Consider the following 17,867-nt stretch of genomic DNA (forward strand, 5'->3'; position numbering starts at 1 on the left):
ATGAGATGGTTAACATGAGATGGCTAAAATGAGATGGCTAACATTAGATGGCCAACATAAGATGGTTAACATGAGGTGGTCAACATCAGATGGTTAACATGAGACGGCTAACATGAGATGGTTAACATGAGATGGTTAACCTGAGATGGCTAACATGAGATGGTTAACATGAGATGGCAAACATGAGATGGCTAACATGAGATAGCTAACATGAGATGGTTAACATGAGATGGCCAAAATGAGATGGTTAACATGAGATGGCTAAAATGAGATGGCTAACATAAGATGGCCAACATAAAATGGTTAACATGAGATGGTCAACATGAGATGGCTAACATGAGATGGCCAACAAAGGCTGATTAACATGAGATGGTCAACATAAGATGGTTAACATGAGATGGTTAACATGAGATGGGAAACATGAGATGGTTAACATGAGATGGCTAACATGAGATGGCTAACATGAGATGGCCAACAAGAGATGTCCAACATGAGATGGTTAACATGAGATATCCAACATGAGATGGTTAACATGAGATGGCCAACATGAGATGACTAACATGAGATGGCCAACATAGGCTGATTAACATGAGATGGTCAACATAAGATGGTTAACATGAGATGGTTAACATGAGATGGCCAACATGAGATGTCCAACATGAGATGGTTAACATGAGATATCCAACATGAGATGGTTAACATTAGGTGGCAAACATGAGATGGCTAACATGAGATGGCCAACATGAGATGGCCAACATGAGATGGTTAACATGAGATGGCTAACATGAGATGGCCAACATGAGATGGCTAACATGAGAGGGCTAAAATGAGATGGCTAACATAAGATGGCCAACATGAGAGTGTTAATCTGAGATGGCTAACATGAGATGATTAACATGAGATGGCTAACATGAGATAGCCAACATGAGATGACCAACATGAGATGGCCAACATGAGATGGCAAACAAGAAATGGGCAACATGAGATGGCTAACATGAGATTGCTAATATGAGATGGCCAACATGAGATGGCTAACATGAGATGGCTAATATGAGATGGCCAACATGAGATGGCTAATATGAGATGGCTAACATGAGATGGCCAACATAAGGTGGTAAACATGAGATGGCCAACATGAGATGGTTAACATGAGATGGTTAACATGAGATGGTTAACATGAGATGGTCAACATGAGATGGCTAACATGAGATGGCCAAAATGAGATGGTTAACATGAGAAGGCTAAAATGAGATGGCTAACATGAGATGGCCAACATAAGATGGTTAACATGAGATGGCCAACATCAGATGGTTAACATGAGATGGCAAACATGAGATGGCTCACATGAGATGGTTAACCTGACATGGCTAACATGAGATGATTAACATGAGATGGCTAACATGAGATAGCCAAAATGAGATGGCAAACATGAGATGGCCAACATAAGATGGTTAACATGAGATGGCCAACATGAGATGGCTAACGTGAGATGGCTTACATGAGATGGTTAACGTGAGATGGTTTACAGGAGATGGCTAACATGAGATCGTTAACAGGAGACGGCTAACATGAGATGGTTAACAGGAGATGGCTAACATGAGATGGTTAACATGAGATGGCTAACATGAGATGGTTAACATGAGGTGGTTAACAGGAGGTGGCTAACATGAGTTGGTAACATGAGATGGCCAACATGAGATGGTTAACATGAGATGACTAACATGAGATGTCTAACATGAGATGGCCAACATAGGCTGATTAACATGAGATGGTCAACATAAGATGGTTAACATGAGATGGTTGACATGAGATTGGAAACATGAGATGGTTAACATGAGATGGCAAACATGAGATGGCAAACATGAGATGGCCAACATGAGATGTCCAACATGAGATGGTTAACATGAGATATCCAACATGAGATGGTTAACATGAGGTGGCAAACATGAGATGGCTAACATGAGATGGCCAACATGAGATGGTTAACATGAGATGGCTAACATGAGGTGGTTTACAGGAGATGGCCAACATGAGATGGCCAACATGAGATGGCAAACATGCGATGGCCAACATGAGATGGCAAACATGAGATGGCTAACATGAGATGACTAACAAGAGATGGCCAACATAAGATGGTTAAGATGAGATGGCCAACATGAGATGGCTAACATGAGATGGCTAACATGAGATGGCCAACATAAGATGGTTAACGTGAGATGGCCAACATGAGATGGCTAACGTGAGATGGCTTACATGAGATGGTTAACGTGAGATGGTTAACAGGAGATGGCTAACATGAGATCGTTAACAGGAGACGGCTAACATGAGATGGTTAACAGGAGATGGCTAACATGAGATGGTTAACATGAGATGGCTAACATGAGATGGTTAACATGAGGTGGTTAACAGGAGGTGGCTAACATGAGTTGGTAACATGAGATGGCCAACATGAGATGGTTAACATGAGATGACTAACATGAGATGTCTAACATGAGATGGCCAACATAGGCTGATTAACATGAGATGGTCAACATAAGATGGTTAACATGAGATGGTTAACATGAGATTGGCAACATGAGATGGTTAACATGAGATGGCAAACATGAGATGGCAAACATGAGATGGCCAACATGAGATGTCCAACATGAGATGGTTAACATGAGATATCCAACATGAGATGGTTAACATGAGGTGGCAAACATGAGATGGCTAACATGAGATGGCCAACATGAGATGGTTAACATGAGATTGCTAACATGAGGTGGTTTACAGGAGATGGCCAACATGAGATGGCCAACATGAAATGGCAAACATGCGATGGCCAACATGAGATGGCAAACATGAGATGGCCAACATGAGATGGCTAACATGAGATGGCCAACATAAGATGGCCAACATGAGATGGTTAACCTGAGATGGCTAACATGAGATGATTAACATGAGATGGCTAACATGAGATGGCCAACATGAGATGGTTAACATGAGATGGCTAACATGAGGTGGTTAACAGGAGATGGCTAACATGAGATGGTTAACATGAGATGGCAAACATGAGATGGTTAACATGAGATGACTAACATGAGATCGCTAACATGAGATGGCCAACATAGGCTGATTAACATGAGATGGTCAACATAAGATGGTCAACATGAGATGGTTAACATGAGATGGGAAACATGAGATGGTTAACATGAGATGGCAAACATGAGATGGCTAACATGAGATGGCCAACATGAGATGACTAACATGAGATGGCTAACATAAGATGGTTAACAGGAGATGGCTAACATGAGGTGGTTAACATGAGATGGTTAACATGATGTGGTTAACAGGAGATGGCTAACATGAGATGGTTAACATGAGATGGTAAACACAAGATGGCCAAAATGAGATGGCTAACATAAGATGGCCAACATAAGATGGTTAACATGAGATGGTCAACATGAGATGGCTAACATGAGATGGCCAAAATGAGATGGTTAACATGAGATGGCTAAAATGAGATGGCTAACATTAGATGGCCAACATAAGATGGTTAACATGAGATGGCCAACATCAGATGGTTAACATGAGACGGCTAACATGAGATGGTTAACATGAGATGGTTAACCTGAGATGGCAAACACAAGATGGCCAAAATGAGATGGTTAACATGAGATGGCTAAAATGAGATGGCTAACATAAGATGGCCAACATAAAATGGTTAACATGAGATGGTCAACATGAGATGGCTAACATGAGATGGCCAACAAAGGCTGATTAACATGAGATGGTCAACATAAGATGGTTAACATGAGATGGTTAACATGAGATGGGAAACATGAGATGGTTAACATGAGATGGCTAACATGAGATGGCCAACATGAGATGTCCAACATGAGATGGCTAACATGAGATGGCCAACATGAGATGGCTAACATGAGATGGCCAACATGAGATGTCCAACATGAGATGGTTAACATGAGATATCCAACATGAGATGGTTAACATGAGATGGCTAACATGAGATGGCAAACAAGAGATGGGCAACATGAGATGGTTAACATGAGATGGTTAACATGAGATGGTTAACATGAGATGGTCAACATGAGATGGCTAACATGAGATGGCCAAAATGAGATGGTTAACATGAGAAGGCTAAAATGAGATGGCTAACATTAGATGGCCAACATAAGATGGTTAACATGAGATGGCCAACATCAGATGGTTAACATGAGACGGCTAACATGAGATGGTTAACAGGAGATGGTTATCATGAGATGGCAAACATGAGATGGCTCACATGAGATGGTTAACCTGACATGGCTAACATGAGATGATTAACATGAGATGGCTAACATGAGATAGCCAAAATGAGATGGCAAACATGAGATGGCAAACATAAGATGCTTAACATGAGATGGAGAACATGTGATGGCTAACATGAGATGGCCAACATGAGATGGCCAACATGAGATGGCCAACATAAGATGGTTAACATGAGATGGCTAACATGAGATGACTAACAAGAGATGGCCAACATAAGATGGTTAAGATGAGATGGCCAACATGAGATGGCTAACATGAGATGGCTAACATGAGATGGCCAACATAAGATGGTTAACAAGAGATGGCCAACATGAGATGGCTAACGTGAGATGGCTTACATGAGATGGTTAACGTGAGATGGTTAACAGGAGATGGCTAACATGAGATGGCTTACATGAGATGGTTAACATGAGATGGCTAACATGAGATCGTTAACAGGAGACGGCTAACATGAGATGGTTAACAGGAGATGGCTAACATGAGATGGTTAACATGAGATGGCTAACATGAGATGTCCAACATGAGATGGTTAACATGAGATATCCAACATGAGATGGTTAACATGAGGTGGCAAACATGAGATGGCTAACATGAGATGGCCAACATGAGATGGTTAACATCAGATGGCTAACATGAGGTGGTTTACAGGAGATGGCCAACATGAGATGGCCAACATGAGATGGCAAACATGCGATGGCCAACATGAGATGGCAAACATGAGATGGCCAACATGAGATGGCTAACATGAGATGGCCAACATAAGATGGCCAACATGAGATGGTTAACCTGAGATGGCTAACATGAGATGATTAACATGAGATGGCTAACATGAGATGGCCAACATGAGATGGTTAACATGAGATGGCTAACATGAGGTGGTTAACAGGAGATGGCTAACATGAGATGGTTAACATGAGATGGCAAACATGAGATGGTTAACATGAGATGACTAACATGAGATCGCTAACATGAGATGGCCAACATAGGCTGATTAACATGAGATGGTCAACATAAGATGGTCAACATGAGATGGTTAACATGAGATGGGAAACATGAGATGGTTAACATGAGATGGCAAACATGAGATGGCTAACATGAGATGGCCAACATGAGATGACTAACATGAGATGGCTAACATAAGATGGTTAACAGGAGATGGCTAACATGAGGTGGTTAACATGAGATGGTTAACATGATGTGGTTAACAGGAGATGGCTAACATGAGATGGTTAAACATGAGATGGCCAACATGAGATGGCCAACATGAGATGGTTAACATGAGATGGCAAACATGAGATGGCTAACATGAGATAGCTAACATGAGATGGTTAACATGAGATGGCCAACATGAGATGGTTAACATGAGATGGTAAACACAAGATGGCCAAAATGAGATGGCTAACATAAGATGGCCAACATAAGATGGTTAACATGAGATGGTCAACATGAGATGGCTAACATGAGATGGCCAAAATGAGATGGTTAACATGAGATGGCTAAAATGAGATGGCTAACATTAGATGGCCAACATAAGATGGTTAACATGAGATGGCCAACATCAGATGGTTAACATGAGACGGCTAACATGAGATGGTTAACATGAGATGGTTAACCTGAGATGGCAAACACAAGATGGCCAAAATGAGATGGTTAACATGAGATGGCTAAAATGAGATGGCTAACATAAGATGGCCAACATAAGATGGCCAACATGAGATGGTTAACCTGAGATGGCTAACATGAGATGATTAACATGAGATGGCTAACATGAGATGGCCAACATGAGATGGTTAACATGAGATGGCTAACATGAGGTGGTTAACAGGAGATGGCTAACATGAGATGGTTAACATGAGATGGCAAACATGAGATGGTTAACATGAGATGACTAACATGAGATCGCTAACATGAGATGGCCAACATAGGCTGATTAACATGAGATGGTCAACATAAGATGGTCAACATGAGATGGTTAACATGAGATGGGAAACATGAGATGGTTAACATGAGATGGCAAACATGAGATGGCTAACATGAGATGGCCAACATGAGATGACTAACATGAGATGGCTAACATAAGATGGTTAACAGGAGATGGCTAACATGAGGTGGTTAACATGAGATGGTTAACATGATGTGGTTAACAGGAGATGGCTAACATGAGATGGTTAAACATGAGATGGCCAACATGAGATGGCCAACATGAGATGGTTAACATGAGATGGCAAACATGAGATGGCTAACATGAGATAGCTAACATGAGATGGTTAACATGAGATGGCCAACATGAGATGGTTAACATGAGATGGTAAACACAAGATGGCCAAAATGAGATGGCTAACATAAGATGGCCAACATAAGATGGTTAACATGAGATGGTCAACATGAGATGGCTAACATGAGATGGCCAAAATGAGATGGTTAACATGAGATGGCTAAAATGAGATGGCTAACATTAGATGGCCAACATAAGATGGTTAACATGAGATGGCCAACATCAGATGGTTAACATGAGACGGCTAACATGAGATGGTTAACATGAGATGGTTAACCTGAGATGGCAAACACAAGATGGCCAAAATGAGATGGTTAACATGAGATGGCTAAAATGAGATGGCTAACATAAGATGGCCAACATAAAATGGTTAACATGAGATGGTCAACATGAGATGGCTAACATGAGATGGCCAACAAAGGCTGATTAACATGAGATGGTCAACATAAGATGGTTAACATGAGATGGTTAACATGAGATGGGAAACATGAGATGGTTAACATGAGATGGCTAACATGAGATGGCTAACATGAGATGGCCAACATGAGATGTCCAACATGAGATGGCTAACATGAGATGGCCAACATGAGATGTCCAACATGAGATGGTTAACATGAGATATCCAACATGAGATGGTTAACATGAGATGGCTAACATGAGATGGCAAACAAGAGATGGGCAACATGAGATGGCTAACATGAGATGGCTAATATGAGATGGCCAACATGAGATAGCCAACATGAGATGACCAACATGAGATGGCCAACATGAGATGGCAAACAAGAGATGGGCAACATGAGATGGCTAATATGAGATGGCTAATATGAGATGGCCAACATGAGATGGCTAACATGAGATGGCTAATATGAGATGGCCAACATGAGATGGCTAACATGAGATGGCCAACATAAGGTGGTAAACATGAGATGGCCAACATGAGATGGTTAACATGAGATGGCAAACATCAGATGGCTAACATGAGATGGCTAACATGAGATGGTTAACATGAGATGGTTAACATGATATGGTCAACATGAGATGGCTAACATGAGATGGCCAAAATGAGATGGTTAACATGAGAAGGCTAAAATGAGATGGCTAACATTAGATGGCCAACATAAGATGGTTAACATGAGATGGCCAACATCAGATGGTTAACATGAGACGGCTAACATGAGATGGTTAACAGGAGATGGTTATCATGAGATGGCAAACATGAGATGGCTCACATGAGATGGTGAACCTGACATGGCTAACATGAGATGATTAACATGAGATGGCTAACATGAGATAGCCAAAATGCGATGGCAAACATGAGATGGCCAACATAAGATGCTTAACATGAGATGGAGAACATGTGATGGCTAACATGAGATGACTAACAAGAGATGGCCAACATAAGATGGTTAAGATGAGATGGCCAACATGAGATGGTTAACATGAATGGCTAACAGGAGATGGTTAACATGAGATGGCTAACATGAGATGGCCAACATGAGATGGCTAACATGAGATGGCTAACATGAGATGGTTAACATGAGATGGTTAACATGAGATTGTTAACAGGAGATGGTTAACATGAGATAGCTAACATGAGATGGCCAACATGAGATGGCAAACATAAGATGGCTAACATGAGATGGTTAACATGACATCGCCAAGATGAGATGATTAACATGACATGGCTAACATGAGATTGTTAACATGAGATGGTTAACAGGAGATGGTTAACATGAGATGGTTAACAGGAGATGGCTAACATGAGATGGCTTACATGAGATGGTTAACATGACATCGCCAAGATAAGATGATTAACATGACATGGCTAACATGAGATGGCTAACATGAGGTGGCTAACATGAGATGGTTAACATGAGATGGTTAACAGGAGATGGCTAACATGAGATGGCTTACATGAGATGGTTAACATGAGATGGCTAACATGAGATCGTTAACAGGAGACGGCTAACATGAGATGGTTAACAGGAGATGGCTAACATGAGATGGTTAACATGAGATGGCTAACATGAGATGGTTAACAGGAGATGGCTAACATGAGATGGCCAACATGAGATGGTTAACAGGAGATGGCTAACATGAGATGGCTAACATGAAATGGTTAACATGAGATGGCTAACATGAGATGGTTAACAGGAGACGGCTAACATGAGATGGTTAACAGGAGATGGCTAACATGAGATGGCCAACAGGAGACGGCTAACATGAGATGGTTAACAGGAGATGGCTAAAATGAGATGGCCAACATGAGACGGCTAACAGTTTACAGGAGCAAAGGAATTTATTCACAAATGTCCCAGTTAAATATGAAGGTTTTCTTCCAACAATGCTCCCTGCAACATTTCAACACTTTGATAAATCCTAAACAACTTAAAAAAAACAGTTTTTCACATTGAACAAAGTCTGTCACATCTTTACAGGAGTTTATTTCAACCTTGCACATTTCTTTGCAATCCCGCTAATTACACCCTGCTGGAAGGGGGAAAAAAGGGGTTCCCGTCCCAATTGGAAAACATTTAAACGCTTTTTCCAAGGTCCAAGTAAGAGTGCAAGTGGTGTAGTGAGTAAGTCAGTGTGGTTTAAGTCAAGTTCATGGATTCAATTCTAATGTGTGGCAAATAAAAAATATTTCAGTTGTGCTTTTTTTTTATTTCTTATTCTTATGCAATTTCATTTCAATCACTCAGCATAGTTCAATAAATGGGCATTCACATTTGCTATTATTTCAACAATAGCTGGTTCTAGTTAATGTGAATGCAATTCACATCATTGAGTTCCTGTTCTTCATATCTTGAGTTCATTATTGAGTTCCTGTTCTTGAGTTCCTGTTCCTGTTCTTTATATCTTAATAATGTTCTGTTATGTTATTAATGTTATGTATTTAATGTTCTTTATATCTTATTAATGTGAATGCCCATAGGGCATTCACATTAATAAGATGGAAAACATGTTCATTTTGCTTCTCTTTTTTTTTTTCAATTTCTTATACTTATGCAATTTCATTTCAATCATTCAGCATAGTTTAATAAATGGGCATTCACATTTGCTATTATTTCAATAATAGCTGGTTCTAGTTGTAATTAAACTTTTTTGTTATCATTAAATAATCATGTTTGGTAGAAAATGTGTCTACTTCTGAAGTCAACTTAGTTGACTCTACTATTCTGTTAAAAACAGTAGTAGATAGTAATAGTTGTAGACATTTTTCTAGACAGAAAAAGTTCCACATGCTGACCACAAGCGTTAGGTATTTACCTTGACAAGCGCAAAGTGAAACACAGGCAATGGAGTGGCGAGCGTCAGTGTTACATGACCAGTTTGGTGGTGTTAGCTGCGTGTTACCTCAGCTGGGAGACATGCAGTTTGCAAAATGCAACCTACTGCGACACCAACTTCATTGCCGAGTGTAAACTCTTAGTGAGTATTGTTCTATTCTATTCTATTCTATTCTGTATTTTAACGGTTTGCATTTTACATAGATCTTTAACTGTTACTGGAATCATTTTCATGCTTCTCTAAGAATCTTGAAATGTTTGAAACGAAACAGATGTGAGTTTCTGAACTTTCCCAATGCTTAAGGACAACTTGAGTAAAACCTGCTCGCTCTCTTCTAAATGTTGCAGCTTTGTCACTCCAGGGAAAATCCCAGAGAAGGTGTGGAACTTTAAATTGTGAGATAAAACCATTAAAGGGTTGCAGAGCCAGTGGATATCCTGATACTGGTCCCAGAGGCCTCCTGGTTTTTGGTGGCACCCCACACACTTCCAAAATCAGGCTTGGCAACTAATTTTACAATCTCAGCGACTTAAAGGAACAAGGACCACTTTATCTTTAATTTGTTCCTCTTATACCTGGTCTTCACAAATATTTGGGTTTTTGAGTTCGAGGTGAAAAATTAAAAGTGAAAGATTTTTAAAATACACAAAAACACATAGATCATTAGAACTACTCATTTAATAATAAGAATCGAAGTTCTTTTGAGATTTTCTGGTTTATTAAAGCCTTTCTCTCTTTTAAAGTTTCATGAGCATCTTAAAAGCTCAACTCTTTTTTGTAAATGTGGGATATGGTATAAATCGTGGTCTTGCAGAGGAGTATAATTTTTGCAGGGGTGTTGTTTGAGCTGTTTATCCAAAGTCTGTGTACTACATGCAGTAATTGACAAAAAAAGCTCTTTTTGCTAATGGCATTTAGTTCCTATAAAGAGAGTGACATAACTTTTATTTCTGTCCGATAGGTCTATTGGATAGCAATGTAAGACACTGAAAATCTTCTGAATATATGTCCACTGAAACTGATATAGATGCTTTAGGTGTCTAAAAATACAAGTTGTCCCGACCATGTCCATAAAAGTACATTGCTTATCTTCCAAACTGACCCTCCTGCTGCTTCTCTGCAGTGGAGAAACACTGACCATCCTAAAAAGAATGAGGTGTTGTTCCGTGTATCAACATCACATGATGATGCTGGACAGATGTTCTATTGTAGAGTTCAAACTTATTCACAATTTACACTAAAAAACTCGGAATGCATGGCATGATCAAACAGATGACATGACAGATATTTCATGGTTATGTAAAGAAACATGTTACTATTGTTATCTTGTCATTTATTCACATGGGAATTAGACAGATTTTCATGTTCTCCTGCAGTCAGCCCTTCCTCCTCCATGGTTAATCACCCCATTTACTGACCTATTGTTGCTCCCCCACCCAAATAACAAGTGCAAGCTGCCCCTACCCTTCCCTTCAGTTCAGCTCTGAAGAGACAAAAGTATCTTCTTTTAGCACCATACCATGCTGTTTTGTGTCGTTATCATTTGTTTTGTTTTTCTTTTTATATTTATGGAGCTGCTGCACACTTGAATTTCCCTCTGGATGAATAAAGTATGTGTCTTTTATATATATATATTCTACAGTTTCTGTGTGGAGGCTACTTTCAGCAGGTGAAATCAGGAAATTTATCATGTAATCGTGTGTATACTGAAATATGATCAAGTTGGCAGATAAATCAAACAAATATAACAGACAAATAATTCTATTCAGTTAAATTTTTTTTCTCTCTGAACTTGGTGTGAAGAAAATGTTCAAACATCACAAATGAGGAAGATTATGTGGTTTTTCCCCTAATTGTTTTCAAGGAGGGAACTGCTTGCTGGGCAGAGGTCCGCATGGGGTCCGATGGAGAAGCAGCAGCTAAACTTTCCTCCTGAACTTGGCTGTAGGGCGTTCTTATTGTCCTAAATAAGAAGGTAAAAGTGTTTGTGTTTGGCTCTAGTTTGCTTGTTCATGTAGCACAAGGGTGGGAAACTCCTGAGAAAGTCCTGCAAGCGTTAGATGTAAACCCGGTGCAACACATCTGACAGATTATATTTAAAATGGCGGCTGAGTGTGAAGCGGCTGGGATGAGAATCAGCACCTCCAAATCTGAGACCATGGTCCTCAGCCGGAATAGGGTGGATTGCCCTCTCCGGGTCGGGAGTCAGGTCCTGCCTCAAGTGGAGGAGTTTAAATATCTCGGGGTCTTGTTCACGAGTGAGGGCAGGATGGAGCGTGAGATCGACAGACGGATTGGTGCGGTGTCTGCAGTAATGCGGACTCTGCGCCGGTCTGTCGTGGTGAAGAAGGAGCTGAGCCAGAAGGCGAAGCTCTCGATTTATCAGTCGATCTACGTTCCTACCCTCACCTATGGTCATGAGCTGTGGGTCGTGACCGAAAGAAGGAGATCTCGTATACAGGCGGCTGAAATGAGTTTCCTCCGCAGGGTGGCCGGGCTCTCCCTTAGAGATAGGGTGAGGAGCTCGGTCATCCGGGAGGAGATCAGAGTAGAGCCGCTGCTCCTCCACATCGAGAGGAACCAGTTGAGGTGGCTCGGGCATCTGGTCAGGATGCCTCCTGGACCTCCCTGGTGAGGTGTTCCAGGCACGTCCCTCTGGGAGGAGACCCCGGGGAAGACCCAGGACACGCTGGAGGGATTATATGTCTCGGCTGGACTGGGAACGCCTCGGGATCCCCCCCGCAGAGTTGGTAAATGTGGCTGGGGAGAGGGAAGTCTGGGCTTCCCTGCTTAGGCTGCTGCCCCCGCGACCCGACCCCGGATAAGAGGCAGAAGGTGAAGATGAAGAAGATGTCTGATTTGATTTGCATGTGTACAGAAGATCCACAATTTTCCATTGTTTTAATATTATAAAATAATTGATTGCATGAGATTACAAAGTTGCCAGTATTTTCACCACTAAAATTCCCAATTAACAGTTTTTGTTGTTTTCCATATAAATGCAGAATTCCTAAGATGCACAGCTGTTCCTCTGGAATCAACATTTATGTCCAACCTGGATAAGTACACTCCAAAACTTCTGGAACTGTTCAGTGAGAAGGGGGGAGCAGTTGGACAGCGCATTAAGAAGTTGATGATGGTGCTTATACAGGTGGGACAGAACTGGCTAAAAAGATTTTATTTATATAAATATAGAATTGATTTGATTCGTGTTCAACTGTCTTATTTAATCAGAAAAACCTCAAATTAAAATTTACAGACATCTTTTGGGCTTCCAATTTCAAAATACACAGTTCAGAGGATGGTTATAAACATGGCACAAAAAGCCTTTTCATATCTGAATAATTGACTGGTCTGTGGAAATAGTATGCATCAATACCATTTTTAGTCTGTTTGACCTTTAGGTTGTCTGGCAGTAAAGCAAATTTAGTTCATGCAAACACTTAAGATGCATAGAAGCCACTTCAGATATTCAGTCATTTTTTAAATTAGGTTTTGTACCTGAAAATCTGTCTCCTGTATAAAGCAAAAAATACTTTGTTCTTTAAAATGTTTGTTCTTTTCTTTATTATTTATTATCACTTTAGGATCCAAGTGTTTCTTCCTTGAAGAAAAGAGAGGTTACTTTGAGATGTCTCATTGAATACATGGGGGAAAGTGGGCAGGAGCTGATTTCTGACTACTAAGTAAGTATATTGGACTGGTCTGGAAGTCATTGAAAGTCTTTATTCAAGCATTTAAAATTTGTAGTCATTTTGTTTCTATGTTGTGTCATAAAGGGAACACCAGAGAACATTGTGCATGAGGACTTGAAGATGCATCTGTTGAAGATGTATGTTTGCCATGCACCAGATGCTGTAGGCATCGTCATTGAGGGAATCCCAGTCCTTACCATTATTGGAAATCTTGCAAAAGCCTGTTGTCCTTGGCATGACCTACGCACTTAACCTCCAATACCCATCGAAACTTGCAAAAACATTTGAAGTCTTCCAGAGACTTTTTGTTGGGCTGGACACGCTGCGTCCAAGACCAAGCTCCAAGTTTGTAGCACTAAAAAACAAACTGCTTTCATAGACTGGACCTCAAACAGCTGTTTTAATGTGTTTCAAGACTGTTCTGAAAGCTCTGAAGCCAGGTGACGAACTTGCTAAAGTATTTGAAGTTTTATAAAGACTGTGTTGGGCTGCTGCCTTGAAGACCAAGCTTCAAGTTTGTAGCACGGGAAAAAAAACTGCCTTGTGGCCTCCAGCAGCTGTATTGCTGCTTGCTCAAGACTGTTCTAAATCTCCTTAGATAACTAAAATGTCTTATGTTTGTTCCATAACTTGTCTGTTCTTTGTTTTCTTTTTTTCCCAAAAGATGCAAAAACATTTATAGTTCATTTATAGTCTTCCAGAAACCTTGGCTGGACATGCAACATCCAAGACCAAGCTTCAAGTTTGTAACACTGAAATGCAAATTTTGGACCTCAAACAGCTGTTTTGTTGTCTGCTCAAGACTGTTCCAAATCTCTTGATCACTAAAATAATCAAAATTTATTACCATGTTTTCATAAGTTGTTTTTAATGGTTGCAAAAATAATGTGGTTGTACAAAGACTTTTTGTTGTGCTGACATGCACAACCAAGATTGACGTTTGACGTTTATAGCACTAAAAAACAAACTGCTTTCATAGACTGGTGCTCAAACAGCTGTTGTGCTGTTCAAAACTATTTTAAAGCCAGATAACTAATTTCTTGCAGTTGTAATTACTTCCAATGTTTTATGTCAAAAGGCAGAAGGTGTGTACATGTTAAAATGTTTTACATTCACATTAAAGCCACCATGGCTGCAATTGATAAAAATAAAAACCCAAACATGCCAGTTCTTGGTTTTTTCCTTTTGTTTGCGCTGAATACAGGATTTAATTTTCCACTACAGCTTGCTACTAATCTGTTTGGTAATTATGTACATTTTGATATAAATAAATTTCTTTAAGTTTTAACAAGATTACAAATTTAAGTTAACCCTAAAATGTAAAGAGCTGTTCAAAAATAATAAAAATTGAATAGATAAATTAATATCAATTTGGTACATGTAACTAATTTTATTGAGTTTAATATGCCAAAAGTTTTTAAGTTGGTTCTACCTAATTTATTGGGAGTTTCTGATAGACTGAACTTAATTTTTTAGCATACAGAGAAATGCATATTTTTAGGTATTCCCAACTCAAAATACCAGTTAGTTCACTAAACTACCAAAAATTGCTTGGAAAATGTTGCCTTAATTTTTAAAAGTTTTATTTAAGAAACAGTTTTAACAGTGCATACTAATCAATACCAATCTATATCAATCAGAGCTGATGCAAGCCATCTGGGCGCAACTGCTTTGTGTCCCCGTTAAAACCCGAAATCCAGAGTCAGTTTAATTAGTCAATGTGTCTGTTTTTGTTGTCCTCACTTTTCAGGACAAAAATGTCCCATAAGTGACATTAAACTATTGACACACAAACAACTGAAAGCATTACAAACCATTCTGCATTCTGTGATGTTCAGATTTCAGGCTTCCCCATTACAGGTGCACAGTAGTGTTGAAGTATCTACTTATATGCAATTAAAACTTGTATATTCTATGAAGGGAAACATCCTATTAACAATTGTTTTATATGCGAGATCCACCAAACACCAACATACTCAACACAAGGAATTCCCAGTGCAATTGTCTTTATCTATATTTTAAGCCTGGTGGAGACATCAAAATCTTAACATTAAACCACTCTTTTTTTTAACAATTAACAATGCCAAACATTAAATGAATAAAAAGAATAAAAACAAAACTGTAATAAAACTAAAAAAATAAAAGTAAAACAATCTGTATGGGTTGGTATTGATTGGTATGGGTCATATGGGTTATATGACCCATACCAATCAATACCAACCCATACCAATCAATTTTACCTCTAGAACTCATAACAATCGGTGATCAACCCATATCGATCCATACCAATCCTTGGTGACTTGTTCCAACATGTACCATACCAACTCGTACCCATACATTTCGATCCATACAACTTATACTGACCCTTTCCAGTCCAGATTAGCCCTTATCAACTGGTACCGACCAGTACCTACCGGTACCCAAGTGCCAACCCATACTGACCCTCTCTAATCCATGCAAACATGTACCAATCTGTACCGACCAGTATCAACCTTTCCTGACCAGAACCCATCCTGTACTTATTGATTAATCTTGATTAGTACTTAATCATTCTGACCAGTACTACCCTGTCCTGATCAGTACCAACCCATCCTGACCAGTAACGACCCATTCTGACCAGTACCACTCCATCCTGATTGGTACTGAGCTGTACAGTTCTACTGGGACCCGTATGGTCCTGTACCAAGCCAGAGACCCATTGGTAGGACCAGGACTTGTGTGTCCATGTTCTTGTGCATGGGAGCCTCTTCATGCTGGAGGTCCAGCTTTTGTTTGAGAAGACATAGTGGGGGTTAAATCCAGATCTTGACCCTTATAGGAAGTTAAAGCGCTGACAGGAAGGAAGCTCCCTCCCTTGCATTTCCCCTGCAGCTCCCTGCAGACTCTGTTTCTGAAATCTGACTGAGACATTCTCTGAGACATTCTGTGGACCACATACAGGAACATCAGCCTGTTCTTCCACTGAAAGACAAGTTCAGAGACCAAAACCACAGGCTGATTCAGTGAAGGAAGCTGGTCTAAATACATCTTAAACACCCTGAGGCCTTACATCCATGTACCAGCTTCCCCAGGATCCCCTGAAGTCCTGATCCAGCCAGGGTGGCCCTAACTGTAGTGGCCCCAGCTTTATCACTATAGCTGATACACATTTAGGAAAAAAAAAAAATGAAAACAGAAGTTCATAATATTGGATGTATCTTAAAGTCTTGTTGGTCATTCACCTCTAACAGATTTTACCTGAAGGGGAATTTTGGGTTCTTCAAGCCTTCTGTAGGTGAACAGATTTCGGCACACTCCTCATAAATCCAGACTCCTGGATGCCTTGTTTATTTAACAAACTCCCGCGATTTAGTCTCTGATGCAGCCAGTCTTTCCAGAACCTTGTCTTTGTCTTCTGACCCGTTTGAAGTTGTGAATATGGGAAAAGACGTGTTAACTCTGGAATCACCTCAGTCTGTTTCCATCTCTGAGCTTTAATCCTTCCCTTTACTCTCTTTTTACAAACAGATTCGTCCTTTTCTGTTCCACCCGCTTCGTTTTTCTGCTCAATTTTTTCCAGATGTGTGTCTCTGTGTCCCTCCCCTTCCCATTTGCTCCACATCGCTCCTCCCTCCTTCAGACCTGATGCATGTCTCTCTTTTCTTCTGTCGTCATCCCTCTCTTCCTGCTTCAGGAAAATGTTTGTTCCAAGCAGCACTCAGACACACTTATATTTTTATCCAGACATACCCTGAATGCTGGAAGCCCTGTGATCAGTAAATCCAGCTTTTCCAGGTCAAATATACCCAGACTGGAGCTGGGACTGGAATTTCAGCAGTTCGTAAAGTCACCTACGTCTAATCTCTTCATGTATGTGTGGGTTCTCGAAGGGTATATGTGGGTTCTCAAAGTGTATATGTGGGTTCCTAAAGTGTGTATGTGGGTTCTCTACGTGTAAATATAAGTTCTCTAGGCGTATATGTGGGTTCTCTACATTTATATGTGAGTTCTCTACGTGTATATATTGGTTCTCTACATGTATATGTGGGTTCTCTGTGTATAAGTGGATTCTCTCTGTGTATATGTAGGTTCTCTTTGTATTTGTGGGTTCTCTCTGTGTATATGTGGGTTCTCTCTGTGCATACGTGGGTTCTCTTTGTGTATAAGTGGGTTCTCTGTGTGTATATGTTAGTTCTCTGTGCATAAGTGGGTTCTCTCTGTGTATAAGTGGGTTCTCTCTGTGTATATGTAGGTTCTCTTTGTATTTGTGGGTTTTCTCTGTGTATATGTGGGTTCTCTCTGTGTATATGTTAGTT

The 17,867-nt window shown here is 40.2% G+C and overlaps 1 protein-coding gene across 1 annotated transcript in view; it reads right to left on the bottom strand.

Moving 5' to 3' along the window:
• Window positions 1–17,109, bottom strand: part of tspan4b (tetraspanin 4b) — a 138,830-nt gene extending 121,721 nt beyond the window's left edge. The window contains exon 1 of the mRNA XM_079253327.1: window positions 16,810–17,109. The gene's annotated coding sequence lies outside the window, so the exon portion shown is untranslated. The remainder of the gene's footprint in view (window positions 1–16,809) is intronic.
• Between the last annotated feature and the right edge of the window lie 758 nt (window positions 17,110–17,867).

This window comes from Telmatherina bonti (assembly GCF_933228915.1).
Source record: "Telmatherina bonti genome assembly, chromosome: 14".
In the NCBI taxonomy this organism is placed as follows: domain Eukaryota; kingdom Metazoa; phylum Chordata; class Actinopteri; order Atheriniformes; family Telmatherinidae; genus Telmatherina; species Telmatherina bonti.